This window comes from Engystomops pustulosus, chromosome 4 (assembly GCF_040894005.1).
Source record: "Engystomops pustulosus chromosome 4, aEngPut4.maternal, whole genome shotgun sequence".
NCBI lineage: Eukaryota > Metazoa > Chordata > Amphibia > Anura > Leptodactylidae > Engystomops > Engystomops pustulosus.
Genome location: NC_092414.1, coordinates 202,035,323 through 202,053,577, shown reverse-complemented (window position 1 = coordinate 202,053,577; position 18,255 = coordinate 202,035,323). Strand labels below are relative to the sequence as shown.

Genomic DNA, 18,255 nt, shown 5'->3' with positions numbered 1-18,255 from the left:
AACACAGGAGAAACATGAGTTGCTTTTTTTCCTAAAACTCTGAAAATAATTTTCCACCTTGGGAAGTTGGCGTTAAAATTGGAACAAAAAAAGACATGCCGTGACCCGGATTCGAACCGGGGTTGCTGCGGCCACAACGCAGAGTACTAACCACTATACGATCACGGCAATGCTTCGAGCCAGGTAGGAGTCGAACCTACAATCTTCTGATCCGTAGTCAGATGCGTTATCCATTGTGCCACTGGCCCTGATGAGAGTGCTGCAGCCCAAAATGTGACTCATTTTAAAGAACTAGCAAACTTCCAACATTGCAATAAGTCCAATCCGTTTCTTGCCAATCCAATCATCAGAGATAACATATTTTCATGAGATCTGGAAACGGTGTGAGTTTTCTGACAATGTGATTTTGGGAGAGTTGAAATCACAATGTTGCCAAATGTGGTCCAAGAAATTCAGAGAAGCCAACAAATAACACAGGAGAAACATGAGTTGCTTTTTTTCCTAAAACTCTGAAAAGAATTTTCCACCTTGGGAAGTTGGTGTTAATATTGGAACAAAAAAAGACATGCCGTGACCCGGATTCGAACCGGGGTTGCTGCGGCCACAACGCAGAGTACTAACCACTATACGATCACGGCAACGCTTCGAGCCAGGTAGGAGTCGAACCTACAATCTTCTGATCCGTAGTCAGATGCGTTATCCATTGCGCCACTGGCCCTGACGAGAGCGCTGCAGTACAAAATGTGACTAATTTTAAAAAACTAGCAAACTTCCAACATTGCAATAAGTCCAATCCGTTTCTTGCCAATCCAATCATCAGAGATAACATATTTTCATGAGATCTGGAAACGGTGTGAGTTTTCTGACAATGTGATTTTGGGAGAGTTGAAATCACAATGTTGCCAAATGTGGTCCAAGAAATTCAGAGAAGCCAACAACTAATACAGGAGAAACATGAGTTGCTTTTTTTCCTAAAACTCTGAAAAGAATTTTCCACCTTGGGAAGTTGGCGTTAATATTGGAACAAAAAAAGACATGCCGTGACCAAGATTCGAACCAGGGTTGCTGCGGCCACAACGCAGAGTACTAACCGCTATAGGATCACGGCAACGCTTCGAGCCAGGTAGGAGTTGATCCTACAATCTTCTGATCCGTAGTCAGAAGCGTTATCCATTGCGCCACTGGCCCTGATGAGAGTGCTGCAGCCCAAAATGTGACTCATTTTAAAGAACTAGCAAACTTCCAACATTGCAATAAGTCCAATCCGTTTCTTGCCAATCCAATCATCAGAGATAACATATTTTCATGAGATCTGGAAACGGTGTGAGTTTTCTGACAATGTGATTTTGGAAAATTTAAATCACAATGTTGCCAAATGTGGTCCAAGAAATTCAGAGAAGCCAACAAATAACACAGGAGAAACATGAGTTGCTTTTTTTCCTAAAACTCTGAAAAGAATTTTCCACCTTGGGAAGTTGGCGTTAATATTGGAACAAAAAAAGACATGCCGTGACCCGGATTCGAACCGGGGTTGCTGCAGCCACAACGCAGAGTACTAACCACTATACGATCACGGCAACGCTTCGAGCCAGGTAGGAGTCGAACCGACAATCTTCTGATCCATAGTCAGATGCGTTATCCATTGCGCCACTGGCCCTGACGAGATTGCTGCAGTTCAAAATGTGACTCATTTTAAAAAACTAGCAAACTTCCAACATTGCAATAAGTCCAATCCGTTTCTTGCCAATCCAATCATCAGAGATAACATATTTTCATGAGATCTGGAAACGGTGTGAGTTTTCTGACAATGTGATTTTGGGAGAGTTGAAATCACAATGTTGCCAAATGTGGTCGAAGAAATTCAGAGAAGCCAACAAATAACACAGGAGAAACATGAGTTGCTTTTTTTCCTAAAACTCTGAAAAGAATTTTCCACCTTGGGAAGTTGGCGTTAAAATTGGAACAAAAAAAGACATGCCGTGACCCGGATTCGAACCGGGGTTGCTGCGGCCACAACGCAGAGTGCTAACCACTATACGATCACGGCAACGCTTCGAGCCAGGTAGGAGTCGAACCTACAATCTTCTGATCCGTAGTCAGATGCGTTATCCATTGCGCCACTGGCCCTGATGAGAGTGCTGCAGCCCAAAATGTGACTCATTTTAAAGAACTAGCAAACTTCCAACATTGCAATAAGTCCAATCCGTTTCTTGCCAATCCAATCATCAGAGATAACATATTTTCATGAGATCTGGAAACGGTGTGAGTTTTCTGACAATGTGATTTTGGGAGAGTTGAAATCACAATGTTGCCAAATGTGGTCCAAGAAATTCAGAGAAGCCAACAAATAACACAGGAGAAACATGAGTTGCTTTTTTTCCTAAATCTCTGAAAAGAATTTTCCACCTTGGGAAGTTGGCGTTATTATTGGAACAAAAAAAGACATGCCGTGACCCGGATTCGAACCGGGGTTGCTGCGGCCACAACGCAGAGTACTAACCACTATACGATCACGGCAATGCTTCGAGCCAGGTAGGAGTCGAACCTACAATCTTCTGATCCGTAGTCAGACGCGTTATCCATTGCGCCACTGGCCCTGACGAGAGCGCTGCAGTACAAAATGTGACTAATTTTAAAAAACTAGCAAACTTCCAACATTGCAATAAGTCCAATCCGTTTCTTGCCAATCCAATCATCAGAGATAACATATTTTCATGAGATCTGGAAACGGTGTGAGTTTTCTGACAATGTGATTTTGGGAGAGTTGAAATCACAATGTTGCCAAATGTGGTCCAAGAAATTCAGAGAAGCCAACAAATAACACAGGAGAAACATGAGTTGCTTTTTTTCCTAAAACTCTGAAAAGAATTTTCCACCTTGGGAAGTTGGCGTTAATATTCTAACAAAAAAAGGCATGCTGTGACCCGGATTCGAACCAGGGTTGCTGCGGCCACAACGCAGAGTACTAACCACTATACGATCACGGCAAAGCTTCGAGCCAGGTAGGAGTCGAACCTACAATCTCCTGATCCGTAGTCAGACGCGTTATCCATTGCGGCACTGGCCCTGATGAGAGTGCTGCAGCCCAAAATGTGACTCATTTTAAAGAACTAGCAAACTTCCAACATTGCAATAAGTCCAATCCGTTTCTTGCCAATCCAATCATCAGAGATAACATATTTTCATGAGATCTGGAAACGGTGTGAGTTTTCTGACAATGTGATTTTGGGAGAGTTGAAATCACAATGTTGCCAAATGTGGTCCAAGAAATTCAGAGAAGCCAACAAATAACACAGGAGAAACATGAGTTGCTTTTTTTCCTAAAACTCTGAAAAGAATTTTCCACCTTGGGAAGTTGGCGTTAATATTGGAACAAAAAAAGACATGCTGTGACCCGGATTCGAACCGGGGTTGCTGCGGCCACAACGCAGAGTACTAACCACTATACGATCACGGCAACGCTTCGAGCCAGGTAGGAGTCGAACCTACAATCTTCTGATCCGTAGTCAGACGCGTTATCAATTGCGCCACTGGCCCTGATGAGAGTGCTGCAGCCCAAAATGTGACTCATTTTAAAGAACTAGCAAACTTCCAACATTGCAATAAGTCCAATCCGTTTCTTGCCAATCCAATCATCAGAGATAAGATAACATATTTTCATGAGATCTGGAAACGGTGTGAGTTTTCTGACAATGTGATTTTGGGAGAGTTGAAATCACAATGTTGCCAAATGTGGTCGAAGAAATTCAGAGAAGCCAACAAATAACACAGGAGAAAAATGAGTTGCTTTTTTTCCTAAAACTCTGAAAAGAATTTTCCACCTTGGGAAGTTGGCGTTAATATTGGAACAAAAAAAGAGATGCCGTGACCCGGATTCGAACCGGGGTTGCTGCGGCCACAACGCAGAGTACTAACCACTATACGATCACGGCAACGCTTCGAGCCAGGTAGGAGTCGAACCTACAATCTTCTGATCCGTAGTCAGACGCGTTATCCATTGCGCCACTGGCCCTGACGAGAGCGCTGCAGTTCAAAATGTGACTCATTTTAAAAAACTAGCAAACTTCCAACATTGCAATAAGTCCAATCCGTTTCTTGCCAATCCAATCATCAGAGATAACATATATTCATGAGATCTGGAAACGGTGTGAGTTTTCTGACAATGTGATTTTGGGAGAGTTGAAATCACAATGTTGCCAAATGTGGTCCAAGAAATTCAGAGAAGCCAACAAATAACACAGGAGAAACATGAGTTGCTTTTTTTCCTAAAACTCTGAAAAGAATTTTCCACCTTGGGAAGTTGGAGTTAATATTGGAACAAAAAAAGGCATGCCGTGACCCGGATCCGAACCAGGGTTGCTGCGGCCACAACGCAGAGTACTAACCACTATACGATCACGGCAACGCTTCGAGCCAGGTAGGAGTCGAACCTACAATCTCCTGATCCGTAGTCAGACGCGTTATCCATTGCGCCACTGGCCCTGATGAGAGTGCTGCAGCCCAAAATGTGACTCATTTTAAAGAACTAGCAAACTTCCAACATTGCAATAAGTCCAATCCGTTTCTTGCCAATCCAATCATCAGAGATAACATATTTTCATGAGATCTGGAAACGGTGTGAGTTTTCTGACAATGTGATTTTGGGAGAGTTGAAATCACAATGTTGCCAAATGTGGTCCAAGAAATTCAGAGAAGCCAACAACTAATACAGGAGAAACATGAGTTGCTTTTTTTCCTAAAACTCTGAAAAGAATTTTCCACCTTGGGAAGTTGGCGTTAATATTGGAACAAAAAAAGACATGCCGTGACCAAGATTCGAACCAGGGTTGCTGCGGCCACAACGCAGAGTACTAACCACTATAGGATCACGGCAACGCTTCGAGCCAGGTAGGAGTTGATCCTACGATCTTCTGATCCGTAGTCAGAAGCGTTATCCATTGCGCCACTGGCCCTGATGAGAGTGCTGCAGCCCAAAATGTGACTCATTTTAAAGAACTAGCAAACTTCCAACATTGCAATAAGTCCAATCCGTTTCTTGCCAATCCAATCATCAGAGATAACATATTTTCATGAGATCTGGAAACGGTGTGAGTTTTCTGACAATGTGATTTTGGGAGAGTTGAAATCACAATGTTGCCAAATGTGGTCCAAGAAATTCAGAGAAGCCAACAAATAACACAGGAGAAACATGAGTTGCTTTTTTTCCTAAAACTCTGAAAAGAATTTTCCACCTTGGGAAGTTGGCGTTAATATTGGAACAAAAAAAGACATGCCGTGACCCGGATTCGAACCGGGGTTGCTGCGGCCACAACGCAGAGTACTAACCACTATACGATCAGGGCAACGCTTCGAGCCAGGTAGGAGTCGAACCTACAATCTTCTGATCCGTAGTCAGACGCGTTATCCATTGCGCCACTGGCCCTGATGAGAGTGCTGCAGCCCAAAATGTGACTCATTTTAAAGAACTAGCAAACTTCCAACATTGCAATAAGTCCAATCCGTTTCTTGCCAATCCAATCATCAGAGATAACATATTTTCATGAGATCTGGAAACGGTGTGAGTTTTCTGACAATGTGATTTTGGGAGAGTTTAAATCACAATGTTGCCAAATGTGGTCCAAGAAATTCAGAGAAGCCAACAAATAACACAGGAGAAACCTGAGTTGCTTTTTTTCCTAAAACTCTGAAAAGAATTTTCCACCTTGGGAAGTTGGCGTTAATATTGGAACAAAAAAAGACATGCCGTGACCCGGATTCGAACCGGGGTTGCTGCAGCCACAACGCAGAGTACTAACCACTATACGATCACGGCAACGCTTCGAGCCAGGTAGGAGTCGAACCGACAATCTTCTGATCCATAGTCAGATGCGTTATCCATTGCGCCACTGGCCCTGACGAGAGCGCTGCAGTTCAAAATGTGACTCATTTTAAAAAACTAGCAAACTTCCAACATTGCAATAAGTCCAATCCGTTTCTTGCCAATCCAATCATCAGAGATAACATATTTTCATGAGATCTGGAAACGGTGTGAGTTTTCTGACAATGTGATTTTGGGAGAGTTGAAATCACAATGTTGCCAAATGTGGTCCAAGAAATTCAGAGAAGCCAACAAATAACACAGGAGAAACATGAGTTGCTTTTTTTCCTAAAACTCTGAAAAGAATTTTCCACCTTGGGAAGTTGGCGTTAAAATTGGAACAAAAAAAGACATGCCGTGACCCGGATTCGAACCGGGGTTGCTGCGGCCACAACGCAGAGTACTAACCACTATACGATCACGGCAACGCTTCGAGCCAGGTAGGAGTCGAACCTACAATCTTCTGATCCGTAGTCAGACGCGTTATCCATTGCGCCACTGGCCCTGACGAGAGTGCTGCCGCCCACAATGTGACTAATTTTAAAGAACTAGCAAACTTCCAACATTGCAATAAGTCCAATCCGTTTCTTGCCAATCCAATCATCAGAGATAACATATTTTCATGAGATCTGGAAACGGTGTGAGTTTTCTGACAATGTGATTTTGGGAGAGTTGAAATCACAATGTTGCCAAATGTGGTCCAAGAAATTCAGAGAAGCCAACAAATAACACAGGAGAAACATGAGTTGCTTTTTTTCCTAAAACTCTGAAAATAATTTTCCACCTTGGGAAGTTGGCGTTAATATTGGAACAAAAAAATACATGCCGTGACCCGGATTCGAACCGGGGTTGCTGCGGCCACAACGCAGAGTACTAACCACTATACGATCACGGCAACGCTTCGAGCCAGGTAGGAGTCGAACCTACAATCTTCTGATCCGTAGTCAGACGCGTTATCCATTGCGCCACTGGCCCTGACGAGAGTGCTGCCGCCCAAAATGTGACTAATTTTAAAGAACTAGCAAACTTCCAACATTGCAATAAGTCCAATCCGTTTCTTGCCAATCCAATCATCAGAGATAACATATTTTCATGAGATCTGGAAACGGTGTGAGTTTTCTGACAATGTGATTTTGGGAGAGTTGAAATCACAATGTTGCCAAATGTGGTCCAAGAAATTCAGAGAAGCCAACAAATAACACAGGAGAAACATGAGTTGCTTCTTTTCCTAAAACTCTGAAAAGAATTTTCCACCTTGGGAAGTTGGCGTTAATATTGGAACAAAAAAAGACATGCCGTGACCCGGATTCGAACCGGGGTTGCTGCGGCCACAACGCAGAGTACTAACCACTATACGATCACGGCAACGCTTCGAGCCAGGTAGGAGTCGAACCTACAATCTTCTGATCCGTAGTCAGACGCGTTATCCATTGCGCCACTGGCCCTGACGAGAGCGCTGCAGTTCAAAATGTGACTCATTTTAAAAAACTAGCAAACTTCCAACATTGCAATAAGTCCAATCCGTTTCTTGCCAATCCAATCATCAGAGATAACATATTTTCATGAGATCTGGAAACGGTGTGAGTTTTCTGACAATGTGATTTTGGGAGAGTTGAAATCACAATGTTGCCAAATGTGGTCCAAGAAATTCAGAGAAGCCAACAAATAATACAGGAGAAAAATGAGTTGCTTTTTTTCCTAAAACTCTGAAAATAATTTTCCACCTTGGGAAGTTGGCGTTAATATTGGAACAAAAAAAGACATGCTGTGACCCGGATTCGAACCGGGGTTGCTGCGGCCACAACGCAGAGTACTAACCACTATACGATCACGGCAACGCTTCGAGCCAGGTAGGAGTCGAACCTACAATCTTCTGATCCGTAATCAGACGCATTATCCATTGCGCCACTGGCCCTGACGAGAGCGCTGTAGTTCAAAATGTGACTCATTTTAAAAAACTAGCAAACTTCCAACATTGCAATAAGTCCAATCCGTTTCTTGCCAATCCAATCATCAGAGATAACATATTTTCATGAGATCTGGAAACGGTGTGAGTTTTCTGACAATGTGATTTTGGGAGAGTTGAAATCACAATGTTGCCAAATGTGGTCCAAGAAATTCAGAGAAGCCAACAAATAACACAGGAGAAACATGAGTTGCTTTTTTTCCTAAAACTCTGAAAAGAATTTTCCACCTTGGGAAGTTGGCGTTAATATTGGAACAAAAAAAGACATGCCGTGACCCGGATTCGAACCAGGGTTGCTGCGGCCACAACGCAGAGTACTAACCACTATACGATCACGGCAACGCTTCGAGCCAGGTAGGAGTCGAACCTACAATCTTCTGATCCGTAGTCAGACGCGTTATCCATTGCGCCACTGGCCCTGATGAGAGAGCTGCAGCCCAAAATGTGACTCATTTTAAAGAACTAGCAAACTTCCAACATTGCAATAAGTCCAATCCGTTTCTTGCCAATCCAATCATCAGAGATAACATATTTTCATGAGATCTGGAAACGGTGTGAGTTTTCTGACAATGTGATTTTGGGAGAGTTGAAATCACAATGTTGCCAAATGTGGTCCAAGAAATTCAGAGAAGCCAACAAATAACACAGGAGAAACATGAGTTGCTTTTTTTCCTAAAACTCTGAAAAGAATTTTCCACCTTGGAAAGTTGGCTTTAATATTGGAACAAAAAAAGACATGCCGCAACCCGGATTCGAACCGGGGTTGCTGCGGCCACAACGCAGAGTACTAACCACTATACGATTACGGCAACGCTTCGAGCCAGGTAGGAGTCGAACCTACAATCTTCTGATCCGTAGGCAGACGCGTTATCCATTGCGCCACTGGCCCTGATGAGAGTGCTGCAGCCCAAAATGTGACTCATTTTAAAGAACTAGCAAACTTCCAACATTGCAATAAGTCCAATCCGTTTCTTGCCAATACAATCATCAGAGATAACATATTTTCATGAGATCTGGAAACGGTGTGAGTTTTCTGACAATGTGATTTTGGGAGAGTTGAAATCACAATGTTGCCAAATGTGGTCGAAGAAATTCAGAGAAGCCAACAAATAACACAGGAGAAACATGAGTTGCTTTTTTTCCTAAAACTCTGAAAAGAATTTTCCACCTTGGGAAGTTGGCGTTAATATTGGAACAAAAAAAGACATGCCGTGACCCGGATTCGAACCGGGGTTGCTGCGGCCACAACACAGAGTACTAACCACTATACGATCACGGCAACGCTTCGAGCCAGGTAGGAGTTGATCCTACAATCTTCTGATCCGTAGTCAGACGCGTTATCCATTGCGCCACTGGCCCTGATGAGAGTGCTGCCGCCCAAAATGTGACTAATTTTAAAGAACTAGCCATCTTCCAACATTGCAATAAGTCCAATCCGTTTCTTGCCAATCCAATCATCAGAGATAAAATATTTTCATGAGATCTGGAAACGGTGTGAGTTTTCTGACAATGTGATTTTGGGAGAGTTGAAATCACAATGTTGCCAAATGTGGTCGAAGAAATTCAGAGAAGCCAACAAATAATACAGGAGAAAAATGAGTTGCTTTTTTTCCTAAAACTCTGAAAATAATTTTCCACCTTGGGAAGTTGGCGTTAATATTGGAACAAAAAAAGACATGCCGTGACCTGGATTCGAACCGGGGTTGCTGCGGCCACAACGCAGAGTACTAACCACTATACGATCACGGCAACGCTTCAAGCCAGGTAGGAGTCGAACCTACAATCTTCTGATCCGTAGTCAGACGCGTTATCCATTGCGCCACTGGCCCTGATGAGAGTGCTGCAGCCCAAAATGTGATTCATTTTAAAGAACTAGCAAACTTCCAACATTGCAATAAGTCCAATCCGTTTCTTGCCAATCCAATCATCAGAGATAACATATTTTCATGAGATCTGGAAACGGTGTGAGTTTTCTGACAATGTGATTTTGGGAGAGTTGAAATCACAATGTTGCCAAATGTGGTCCAAGAAATTCAGAGAAGCCAACAAATAACACAGGAGAAACATGAGTTGCTTTTTTTCCTAAAACTCTGAAAAGAATTTTCCACCTTGGGAAGTTGGCGTTAATATTGGAACAAAAAAAGACATGCCGTGACTTGGATTCGAACCGGGGTTGCTGCAGCCACAACGCAGAGTACTAACCACTATACGATCACGGCAACGCTTCGAGCCAGGTAGGAGTCGAACCGACAATCTTCTGATCCGTAGTCAGACGCGTTATCCATTGCGCCACTGGCCCTGACGAGAGTGCTGCAGTTCAAAATGTGACTCATTTTAAAAAACTAGCAAACTTCCAACATTGCAATAAGTCCAATCCGTTTCTTGCCAATCCAATCATCAGAGATAACATATTTTCATGAGATCTGGAAACGGTGTGAGTTTTCTGACAATGTGATTTTGGGAGAGTTGAAATCACAATGTTGCCAAATGTGGTCCAAGAAATTCAGAGAAGCCAACAAATAACACAGGAGAAACATGAGTTGCTTTTTTTCCTAAAACTCTGAAAAGAATTTTCCACCTTGGGAAGTTGGCGTTAATATTGGAACAAAAAAAGGCATGCCGTGACCCAGATTCGAACCGGGGTTGCTGCGGCCACAACACAGAGTACTAACCACTATACGATCACGGCAACGCTTCGAGCCAGGTAGGAGTTGATCCTACAATCTTCTGATCTGTAGTCAGAAGCGTTATCCATTGCGCCACTGGCCCTGATGAGAGTGCTGCAGCCCAAAATGTGACTCATTTTAAAGAACTAGCAAACTTCCAACATTGCAATAAGTCCAATCCGTTTCTTGCCAATCCAATCATCAGAGATAACATATTTTCATGAGATCTGGAAACGGTGTGAGTTTTCTGACAATGTGATTTTGGGAGAGTTGAAATCACAATGTTGCCAAATGTGGTCCAAGAAATTCAGAGAAGCCAACAAATAACACAGGAGAAACATGAGTTGCTTTTTTTCCTAAAACTCTGAAAAGAATTTTCCACCTTGGGAAGTTGGCGTTAATATTGGAACAAAAAAAGACATGCCGTGACCCGGATTCGAACCGGGGTTGCTGCGGCCACAACGCAGAGTACTAACCACTATACAATCACGGCAACGCTTCGAGCCAGGTAGGAGTCGAACCTACAATCTTCTGATCCGTAGTCAGACGCGTTATCCATTGCGCCACTAGCCCTGACGAGAGTGCTGCCGCCCAAAATGTGACTAATTTTAAAGAACTAGCAAACTTCCAACATTGCAATAAGTCCAATCGGTTTCTTGCCAATCCAATCATCAGAGATAACATATTTTCATGAGATCTGGAAACGGTGTGAGTTTTCTGACAATGTGATTTTGGGAGAGTTGAAATCACAATGTTGCCAAATGTGGTCCAAGAAATTCAGAGAAGCCAACAAATAACACAGGAGAAACATGAGTTGCTTTTTTTCCTAAAACTCTGAAAAGAATTTTCCACCTTGGGAAGTTGGCGTTAATATTGGAACAAAAAAAGACATGCCGTGACCCGGATTCGGACCGGGGTTGCTGCGGCCACAACGCAGAGTACTAACCACTATACGATCACGGCAACGCTTCGAGCCAGGTAGGAGTCGAACCTATAATCTTCTGATCCGTAGTCAGACGCGTAATCCATTGCGCCACTGGCCCTGATGAGAGTGCTGCCGCCCAAAATGTGACTAATTTTAAAGAACTAGCAAACTTCCAACATTGCAATAAGTCCAATCCGTTTCTTGCCAATCCAATCATCAGAGATAACATATTTTCATGAGATCTGGAAACGGTGTGAGTTTTCTGACAATGTGATTTTGGGAGAGTTGAAATCACAATGTTGCCAAATGTGGTCGAAGAAATTCAGAGAAGCCAACAAATAATACAGGAGAAAAATGAGTTGCTTTTTTTCCTAAAACTCTGAAAATAATTTTCCACCTTGGGAAGTTGGCGTTAATATTGGAACAAAAAAAGACATGCTGTGACCCGGATTCGAACCGGGGTTGCTGCGGCCACAACGCAGAGTACTAACCACTATACGATCACGGCAACGCTTCGAGCCAGGTAGGAGTCGAACCTACAATCTTCTGATCCGTAGTCAGACGCGTTATCCATTGCGCCACTGGCCCTGACGAGAGCGCTGCAGTTCAAAATGTGACTCATTTTAAAAAAACTAGCAAACTTCCAACATTGCAATAAGTCCAATCCGTTTCTTGCCAATCCAATCATCAGAGATAACATATTTTCATGAGATCTGGAAACGGTGTGAGTTTTCTGACAATGTGATTTTGGGAGAGTTGAAATCACAATGTTGCCAAATGTGGTCCAAGAAATTCAGAGAAGCCAACAAATAACACAGGAGAAACATGAGTTGCTTTTTTTCCTAAAACTCTGAAAATAATTTTCCACCTTGGGAAGTTGGCGTTAATATTGGAACAAAAAAAGACATGCCGTGACCCGGATTCGAACCGGGGTTGCTGCGGCCACAACGCAGAGTACTAACCACTATACGATCACGGCAACGCTTCGAGCCAGGTAGGAGTCGAACCTACAATCTTCTGATCCGTAGTCAGACGCGTTATCCATTGCGCCACTGGCCCTGATGAGAGTGCTGCAGCCCAAAATGTGACTCATTTTAAAGAACTAGCAAACTTCCAACATTGCAATAAGTCCAATCCGTTTCTTGCCAATCCAATCATCAGAGATAACATATTTTCATGAGATCTGGAAACGGTGTGAGTTTTCTGACAATGTGATTTTGGGAGAGTTGAAATCACAATGTTGCCAAATGTGGTCCAAGAAATTCAGAGAAGCCAACAAATAACACAGGAGAAACATGAGTTGCTTTTTTTCCTAAAACTCTGAAAATAATTTTCCACCTTGGGAAGTTGGCGTTAATATTGGAACAAAAAAAGACATGCCGTGACCCGGATTCGAACCGGGGTTGCTGCGGCCACAACGCAGAGTACTAACCACTATACGATCACGGCAACGCTTCGAGCCAGGTAGGAGTCGAACCTAAAATCTTCTGATCCGTAGTCAGACGCGTTATCCATTGCGCCACTGGCCCTGATGAGAGTGCTGCAGCCCAAAATGTGACTCATTTTAAAGAACTAGCAAACTTCCAACATTGCAATAAGTCCAATCCGTTTCTTGCCAATCCAATCATCAGAGATAAGATAACATATTTTCATGAGATCTGGAAACGGTGTGAGTTTTCTGACAATGTGATTTGGGAGAGTTGAAATCACAATGTTGCCAAATGTGGTCCAAGAAATTCAGAGAAGCCAACAAATAATACAGGAGAAAAATGAGTTGCTTTTTTTCCTAAAACTCTGAAAATAATTTTCCACCTTGGGAAGTTGGCGTTAATATTGGAACAAAAAAGGACATGCCGTGACCCGGATTCGAACCGGGGTTGCTGCGGCCACAACGCAGAGTACTAACCACTATACGATCACGGCAACGCTTCGAGCCAGGTAGGAGTCGAACCTACAATCTTCTGATCCGTAGTCAGACGCGTTATCCATTGCGCCACTGGCCCTGTCGAGAGCGCTGCAGTTCAAAATGTGACTCATTTTAAAAAACTAGCAAACTTCCAACATTGCAATAAGTCCAATCCGTTTCTTGCCAATCCAATCATCAGAGATAACATATTTTCATGAGATCTGGAAACGGTGTGAGTTTTCTGACAATGTGATTTTGGGAGAGTTGAAATCACAATGTTGCCAAATGTGGTCCAAGAAATTCAGAGAAGCCAACAAATAACACAGGAGAAACATGAGTTGCTTTTTTTCCTAAAACTCTGAAAAGAATTTTTCACCTTGGGAAGTTGGCGTTAATATTGGAACAAAAAAAGGCATGCCGTGACCCGGATCCGAACCAGGGTTGCTGCGGCCACAACGCAGAGTACTAACCACTATACGACCACGGCAAAGCTTCGAGCCAGGTAGGAGTCGAACCTACAATCTCCTGATCCGTAGTCAGACGCGTGATCCATTGCGCCACTGGCCCTGATGAGAGTGCTGCAGCCCAAAATGTGACTCATTTTAAAGAACTAGCAAACTTCCAACATTGCAATAAGTCCAATCCGTTTCTTGCCAATCCAATCATCAGAGATAACATATTTTCATGAGATCTGGAAACGGTGTGAGTTTTCTGACAATGTGATTTTGGGAGAGTTGAAATCACAATATTGCCAAATGTGGTTCAAGAAATTCAGAGAAGCCAACAAATAACACAGGAGAAACATGAGTTGCTTTTTTTCCTAAAACTCTGAAAAGAATTTTCCACCTTGGGAAGTTGGCGTTAATATTGGAACAAAAAAAGACATGCCGTGACCCGGATTCGAACCGGGGTTGCTGCGGCCACAACGCAGAGTACTAACCACTATACGAACACGGCAACGCTTCGAGCCAGGTAGGAGTCGAACCTACAATCTTCTGATCCGTAGTCAGACACGTTATCCATTGCGCCACTGGCCCTGATGAGAGTGCTGCAGCCCAAAATGTGACTCATTTTAAAGAACTAGCAAACTTCCAACATTGCAATAAGTCCAATCCGTTTCTTGCCAATCCAATCATCAGAGATAACATATTTTCATGAGATCTGGAAACGGTGTGAGTTTTCTGACAATGTGATTTTGGGAGAGTTGAAATCACAATGTTGCCAAATGTGGTCCAAGAAATTCAGAGAAGCCAACAAATAACACAGGAGAAACATGAGTTGCTTTTTTTCCTAAAACTCTGAAAAGAATTTTCCACCTTGGGAAGTTGGCGTTAATATTGGAACAAAAAAAGACATGCCGTGACCCGGATTCGAACCGGGGTTGCTGCGGCCACAACGCAGAGTACTAACCACTATACGATCACGGCAACGCTTCGAGCCAGGTAGGAGTTGATCCTACAATCTTCTGATCCGTAGTCAGAAGCGTTATCCATTGCGCCACTGGCCCTGATGAGAGTGCTGCAGCCCAAAATGTGACTCATTTTAAAGAACTAGCAAACTTCCAACATTGCAATAAGTCCAATCCGTTTCTTGCCAATCCAATCATCAGAGATAACATATTTTCATGAGATCTGGAAACGGTGTGAGTTTTCTGACAATGTGATTTTGGGAGAGTTGAAATCACAATGTTGCCAAATGTGGTCCAAGAAATTCAGAGAAGCCAACAAATAACACAGGAGAAACATGAGTTGCTTTTTTTCCTAAATCTCTGAAAAGAATTTTCCACCTTGGGAAGTTGGCGTTATTATTGGAACAAAAAAAGACATGCCGTGACCCGGATTCGAACCGGGGTTGCTGCGGCCACAACGCAGAGTACTAACCACTATACGATCACGGCAACGCTTCGAGCCAGGTAGGAGTTGAACCTACAATCTTCTGATCCGTAGTCAGACGCGTTATCCATTGCGCCACTGGCCCTGATGAGAGTGCTGCAGCCCAAAATGTGACTCATTTTAAAGAACTAGCAAACTTCCAACATTGCAATAAGTCCAATCCGTTTCTTGCCAATCCAATCATCAGAGATAACATATTTTCATGAGATCTGGAAACGGTGTGAGTTTTCTGACAATGTGATTTTGGGAGAGTTGAAATCACAATGTTGCCAAATGTGGTCCAAGAAATTCAGAGAAGCCAACAAATAACACAGGAGAAACATGAGTTGCTTTTTTTCCTAAAACTCTGAAAAGAATTTTCCACCTTGGGAAGTTGGCGTTAATATTGGAACAAAAAAAGACATGCCGTGACCCGGATTCGAACCGGGGTTGCTGCAGCCACAACGCAGAGTACTAACCACTATACGATCACGGCAACGCTTCGAGCCAGGTAGGAGTCGAACCGACAATCTTCTGATCCATAGTCAGATGCGTTATCCATTGCGCCACTGGCCCTGACGAGAGTGCTGCAGTTCAAAATGTTACTCATTTTAAAAAACTAGCAAACTTCCAACATTGCAATAAGTCCAATCCGTTTCTTGCCAATCCAATCATCAGAGATAACATATTTTCATGAGATCTGGAAACGGTGTGAGTTTTCTGACAATGTGATTTTGGGAGAGTTGAAATCACAATGTTGCCAAATGTGGTCCAAGAAATTCAGAGAAGCCAACAAATAACACAGGAGAAACATGAGTTGCTTTTTTTCCTAAAACTCTGAAAATAATTTTCCACCTTGGTAAGTTGGCGTTAAAATTGGAACAAAAAAAGACATGCCGTGACCCGGATTCGAACCGGGGTTGCTGCGGCCACAACGCAGAGTACTAACCACTATACGATCACGGCAATGCTTCGAGCCAGGTAGGAGTCGAACCTACAATCTTCTGATCCGTAGTCAGATGCGTTATCCATTGTGCCACTGGCCCTGATGAGAGTGCTGCAGCCCAAAATGTGACTCATTTTAAAGAACTAGCAAACTTCCAACATTGCAATAAGTCCAATCCGTTTCTTGCCAATCCAATCATCAGAGATAACATATTTTCATGAGATCTGGAAACGGTGTGAGTTTTCTGACAATGTGATTTTGGGAGAGTTGAAATCACAATGTTGCCAAATGTGGTCCAAGAAATTCAGAGAAGCCAACAAATAACACAGGAGAAACATGAGTTGCTTATTTTCCTAAAACTCTGAAAAGAATTTTCCACCTTGGGAAGTTGGTGTTAATATTGGAACAAAAAAAGACATGCCGTGACCCGGATTCGAACCGGGGTTGCTGCGGCCACAACGCAGAGTACTAACCACTATACGATCACGGCAACGCTTCGAGCCAGGTAGGAGTCGAACCTACAATCTTCTGATCCGTAGTCAGATGCGTTATCCATTGCGCCACTGGCCCTGACGAGAGCGCTGCAGTACAAAATGTGACTAATTTTAAAAAACTAGCAAACTTCCAACATTGCAATAAGTCCAATCCGTTTCTTGCCAATCCAATCATCAGAGATAACATATTTTCATGAGATCTGGAAACGGTGTGAGTTTTCTGACAATGTGATTTTGGGAGAGTTGAAATCACAATGTTGCCAAATGTGGTCCAAGAAATTCAGAGAAGCCAACAAATAACACAGGAGAAACATGAGTTGCTTTTTTTCCTAAAACTCTGAAAAGAATTTTCCACCTTGGGAAGTTGGCGTTAATATTCTAACAAAAAAAGGCATGCTGTGACCCGGATTCGAACCAGGGTTGCTGCGGCCACAACGCAGAGTACTAACCACTATACGATCACGGCAAAGCTTCGAGCCAGGTAGGAGTCGAACCTACAATCTCCCGATCCGTAGTCAGACGCGTTATCCATTGCGCCACTGGCCCTGATGAGAGTGTTGCAGCCCAAAATGTGACTCATTTTAAAGAACTAGCAAACTTCCAACATTGCAATAAGTCCAATCCGTTTCTTGCCAATCCAATCATCAGAGATAACATATTTTCATGAGATCTGGAAACGGTGTGAGTTTTCTGACAATGTGATTTTGGGAGAGTTGAAATCACAATGTTGCCAAATGTGGTCCAAGAAATTCAGAGAAGCCAACAAATAACACAGGAGAAACATGAGTTGCTTTTTTTTCCTAAAACTCTGAAAATAATTTTCCACCTTGGGAAGTTGGCGTTAATATTGGAACAAAAAAAGACATGCTGTGACCCGGATTCGAACCGGGGTTGCTGCGGCCACAACGCAGAGTACTAACCACTATACGATCACGGCAACGCTTCGAGCCAGGTAGGAGTCGAAGCTACAATCTTCTGATCCGTAGTCAGACGCGTTATCAATTGCGCCACTGGCCCTGATGAGAGTGCTGCAGCCCAAAATGTGACTCATTTTAAAGAACTAGCAAACTTCCAACATTGCAATAAGTCCAATCCGTTTCTTGCCAATCCAATCATCAGAGATAAGATAACATATTTTCATGAGATCTGGAAACGGTGTGAGTTTTCTGACAATGTGATTTTGGGAGAGTTGAAATCACAATGTTGCCAAATGTGGTCCAAGAAATTCAGAGAAGCCAACAAATAACACAGGAGAAACATGAGTTGCTTTTTTTCCTAAAACTCTGAAAAGAATTTTCCACCTTGGGAAGTTGGCGTTAATATTGGAACAAAAAAAGACATGCCGTGACCCGGATTCGAACCGGGGTTGCTGCGGCCACAACGCAGAGTACTAACCACTATACGATCACGGCAACGCTTCGAGCCAGGTAGGAGTCGAACCTACAATCTTCTGATCCGTAGTCAGACGCGTTATCCATTGCGCCACTGGCCCTGACGAGAGCGCTGCAGTTCAAAATGTGACTCATTTTAAAAAACTAGCAAACTTCCAACATTGCAATAAGTCCAATCCGTTTCTTGCCAATCCAATCATCAGAGATAACATATTTTCATGAGATCTGGAAAC

General features: G+C 43.1%; 39 non-coding genes across 39 annotated transcripts; all 39 read right to left on the bottom strand.

Annotated features, from left to right (window-relative positions):
- Positions 1-96: 96 nt before the first annotated feature.
- Positions 97-168, bottom strand: TRNAH-GUG (transfer RNA histidin (anticodon GUG)). The gene has a single exon. It is a non-coding gene; the product is annotated as a tRNA-His (tRNA).
- A 398-nt stretch (positions 169-566) lies between these two features.
- On the bottom strand, positions 567-638 carry TRNAH-GUG (transfer RNA histidin (anticodon GUG)). The gene has a single exon. It is a non-coding gene; the product is annotated as a tRNA-His (tRNA).
- A 7-nt stretch (positions 639-645) lies between these two features.
- TRNAR-ACG (transfer RNA arginine (anticodon ACG)) lies at positions 646-718 on the bottom strand. Its single transcript has one exon. It is a non-coding gene; the product is annotated as a tRNA-Arg (tRNA).
- An 866-nt stretch (positions 719-1,584) lies between these two features.
- TRNAH-AUG (transfer RNA histidin (anticodon AUG)) lies at positions 1,585-1,657 on the bottom strand. Its single transcript has one exon. It is a non-coding gene; the product is annotated as a tRNA-His (tRNA).
- A 318-nt stretch (positions 1,658-1,975) lies between these two features.
- On the bottom strand, positions 1,976-2,047 carry TRNAH-GUG (transfer RNA histidin (anticodon GUG)). Its single transcript has one exon. It is a non-coding gene; the product is annotated as a tRNA-His (tRNA).
- Positions 2,048-2,054: 7 nt separating this feature from the next.
- Positions 2,055-2,127, bottom strand: TRNAR-ACG (transfer RNA arginine (anticodon ACG)). Its single transcript has one exon. It is a non-coding gene; the product is annotated as a tRNA-Arg (tRNA).
- A 318-nt stretch (positions 2,128-2,445) lies between these two features.
- Positions 2,446-2,517, bottom strand: TRNAH-GUG (transfer RNA histidin (anticodon GUG)). Its single transcript has one exon. It is a non-coding gene; the product is annotated as a tRNA-His (tRNA).
- A 7-nt stretch (positions 2,518-2,524) lies between these two features.
- TRNAR-ACG (transfer RNA arginine (anticodon ACG)) lies at positions 2,525-2,597 on the bottom strand. The gene has a single exon. It is a non-coding gene; the product is annotated as a tRNA-Arg (tRNA).
- Positions 2,598-3,860: 1,263 nt separating this feature from the next.
- TRNAH-GUG (transfer RNA histidin (anticodon GUG)) lies at positions 3,861-3,932 on the bottom strand. Its single transcript has one exon. It is a non-coding gene; the product is annotated as a tRNA-His (tRNA).
- Positions 3,933-3,939: 7 nt separating this feature from the next.
- Positions 3,940-4,012, bottom strand: TRNAR-ACG (transfer RNA arginine (anticodon ACG)). The gene has a single exon. It is a non-coding gene; the product is annotated as a tRNA-Arg (tRNA).
- Positions 4,013-5,349: 1,337 nt separating this feature from the next.
- Positions 5,350-5,422, bottom strand: TRNAR-ACG (transfer RNA arginine (anticodon ACG)). The gene has a single exon. It is a non-coding gene; the product is annotated as a tRNA-Arg (tRNA).
- Positions 5,423-5,819: 397 nt separating this feature from the next.
- TRNAH-AUG (transfer RNA histidin (anticodon AUG)) lies at positions 5,820-5,892 on the bottom strand. The gene has a single exon. It is a non-coding gene; the product is annotated as a tRNA-His (tRNA).
- Positions 5,893-6,210: 318 nt separating this feature from the next.
- On the bottom strand, positions 6,211-6,282 carry TRNAH-GUG (transfer RNA histidin (anticodon GUG)). The gene has a single exon. It is a non-coding gene; the product is annotated as a tRNA-His (tRNA).
- Positions 6,283-6,289: 7 nt separating this feature from the next.
- On the bottom strand, positions 6,290-6,362 carry TRNAR-ACG (transfer RNA arginine (anticodon ACG)). Its single transcript has one exon. It is a non-coding gene; the product is annotated as a tRNA-Arg (tRNA).
- A 318-nt stretch (positions 6,363-6,680) lies between these two features.
- TRNAH-GUG (transfer RNA histidin (anticodon GUG)) lies at positions 6,681-6,752 on the bottom strand. The gene has a single exon. It is a non-coding gene; the product is annotated as a tRNA-His (tRNA).
- A 7-nt stretch (positions 6,753-6,759) lies between these two features.
- On the bottom strand, positions 6,760-6,832 carry TRNAR-ACG (transfer RNA arginine (anticodon ACG)). Its single transcript has one exon. It is a non-coding gene; the product is annotated as a tRNA-Arg (tRNA).
- Positions 6,833-7,150: 318 nt separating this feature from the next.
- On the bottom strand, positions 7,151-7,222 carry TRNAH-GUG (transfer RNA histidin (anticodon GUG)). Its single transcript has one exon. It is a non-coding gene; the product is annotated as a tRNA-His (tRNA).
- A 7-nt stretch (positions 7,223-7,229) lies between these two features.
- TRNAR-ACG (transfer RNA arginine (anticodon ACG)) lies at positions 7,230-7,302 on the bottom strand. The gene has a single exon. It is a non-coding gene; the product is annotated as a tRNA-Arg (tRNA).
- A 788-nt stretch (positions 7,303-8,090) lies between these two features.
- On the bottom strand, positions 8,091-8,162 carry TRNAH-GUG (transfer RNA histidin (anticodon GUG)). Its single transcript has one exon. It is a non-coding gene; the product is annotated as a tRNA-His (tRNA).
- A 7-nt stretch (positions 8,163-8,169) lies between these two features.
- Positions 8,170-8,242, bottom strand: TRNAR-ACG (transfer RNA arginine (anticodon ACG)). The gene has a single exon. It is a non-coding gene; the product is annotated as a tRNA-Arg (tRNA).
- Positions 8,243-8,560: 318 nt separating this feature from the next.
- Positions 8,561-8,632, bottom strand: TRNAH-GUG (transfer RNA histidin (anticodon GUG)). The gene has a single exon. It is a non-coding gene; the product is annotated as a tRNA-His (tRNA).
- Positions 8,633-9,030: 398 nt separating this feature from the next.
- Positions 9,031-9,102, bottom strand: TRNAH-GUG (transfer RNA histidin (anticodon GUG)). Its single transcript has one exon. It is a non-coding gene; the product is annotated as a tRNA-His (tRNA).
- Positions 9,103-10,519: 1,417 nt separating this feature from the next.
- On the bottom strand, positions 10,520-10,592 carry TRNAC-ACA (transfer RNA cysteine (anticodon ACA)). Its single transcript has one exon. It is a non-coding gene; the product is annotated as a tRNA-Cys (tRNA).
- Positions 10,593-10,910: 318 nt separating this feature from the next.
- TRNAH-GUG (transfer RNA histidin (anticodon GUG)) lies at positions 10,911-10,982 on the bottom strand. The gene has a single exon. It is a non-coding gene; the product is annotated as a tRNA-His (tRNA).
- Positions 10,983-11,929: 947 nt separating this feature from the next.
- TRNAR-ACG (transfer RNA arginine (anticodon ACG)) lies at positions 11,930-12,002 on the bottom strand. The gene has a single exon. It is a non-coding gene; the product is annotated as a tRNA-Arg (tRNA).
- Positions 12,003-12,321: 319 nt separating this feature from the next.
- Positions 12,322-12,393, bottom strand: TRNAH-GUG (transfer RNA histidin (anticodon GUG)). Its single transcript has one exon. It is a non-coding gene; the product is annotated as a tRNA-His (tRNA).
- A 7-nt stretch (positions 12,394-12,400) lies between these two features.
- On the bottom strand, positions 12,401-12,473 carry TRNAR-ACG (transfer RNA arginine (anticodon ACG)). Its single transcript has one exon. It is a non-coding gene; the product is annotated as a tRNA-Arg (tRNA).
- Positions 12,474-12,791: 318 nt separating this feature from the next.
- TRNAH-GUG (transfer RNA histidin (anticodon GUG)) lies at positions 12,792-12,863 on the bottom strand. The gene has a single exon. It is a non-coding gene; the product is annotated as a tRNA-His (tRNA).
- Positions 12,864-13,265: 402 nt separating this feature from the next.
- TRNAH-GUG (transfer RNA histidin (anticodon GUG)) lies at positions 13,266-13,337 on the bottom strand. Its single transcript has one exon. It is a non-coding gene; the product is annotated as a tRNA-His (tRNA).
- Positions 13,338-13,344: 7 nt separating this feature from the next.
- Positions 13,345-13,417, bottom strand: TRNAR-ACG (transfer RNA arginine (anticodon ACG)). The gene has a single exon. It is a non-coding gene; the product is annotated as a tRNA-Arg (tRNA).
- A 1,258-nt stretch (positions 13,418-14,675) lies between these two features.
- Positions 14,676-14,747, bottom strand: TRNAH-GUG (transfer RNA histidin (anticodon GUG)). Its single transcript has one exon. It is a non-coding gene; the product is annotated as a tRNA-His (tRNA).
- A 398-nt stretch (positions 14,748-15,145) lies between these two features.
- On the bottom strand, positions 15,146-15,217 carry TRNAH-GUG (transfer RNA histidin (anticodon GUG)). The gene has a single exon. It is a non-coding gene; the product is annotated as a tRNA-His (tRNA).
- Positions 15,218-15,224: 7 nt separating this feature from the next.
- Positions 15,225-15,297, bottom strand: TRNAR-ACG (transfer RNA arginine (anticodon ACG)). The gene has a single exon. It is a non-coding gene; the product is annotated as a tRNA-Arg (tRNA).
- A 397-nt stretch (positions 15,298-15,694) lies between these two features.
- Positions 15,695-15,767, bottom strand: TRNAH-AUG (transfer RNA histidin (anticodon AUG)). Its single transcript has one exon. It is a non-coding gene; the product is annotated as a tRNA-His (tRNA).
- Positions 15,768-16,085: 318 nt separating this feature from the next.
- TRNAH-GUG (transfer RNA histidin (anticodon GUG)) lies at positions 16,086-16,157 on the bottom strand. The gene has a single exon. It is a non-coding gene; the product is annotated as a tRNA-His (tRNA).
- Positions 16,158-16,555: 398 nt separating this feature from the next.
- TRNAH-GUG (transfer RNA histidin (anticodon GUG)) lies at positions 16,556-16,627 on the bottom strand. The gene has a single exon. It is a non-coding gene; the product is annotated as a tRNA-His (tRNA).
- Positions 16,628-16,634: 7 nt separating this feature from the next.
- TRNAR-ACG (transfer RNA arginine (anticodon ACG)) lies at positions 16,635-16,707 on the bottom strand. Its single transcript has one exon. It is a non-coding gene; the product is annotated as a tRNA-Arg (tRNA).
- Positions 16,708-17,971: 1,264 nt separating this feature from the next.
- On the bottom strand, positions 17,972-18,043 carry TRNAH-GUG (transfer RNA histidin (anticodon GUG)). Its single transcript has one exon. It is a non-coding gene; the product is annotated as a tRNA-His (tRNA).
- A 7-nt stretch (positions 18,044-18,050) lies between these two features.
- TRNAR-ACG (transfer RNA arginine (anticodon ACG)) lies at positions 18,051-18,123 on the bottom strand. The gene has a single exon. It is a non-coding gene; the product is annotated as a tRNA-Arg (tRNA).
- Positions 18,124-18,255: the final 132 nt, after the last annotated feature.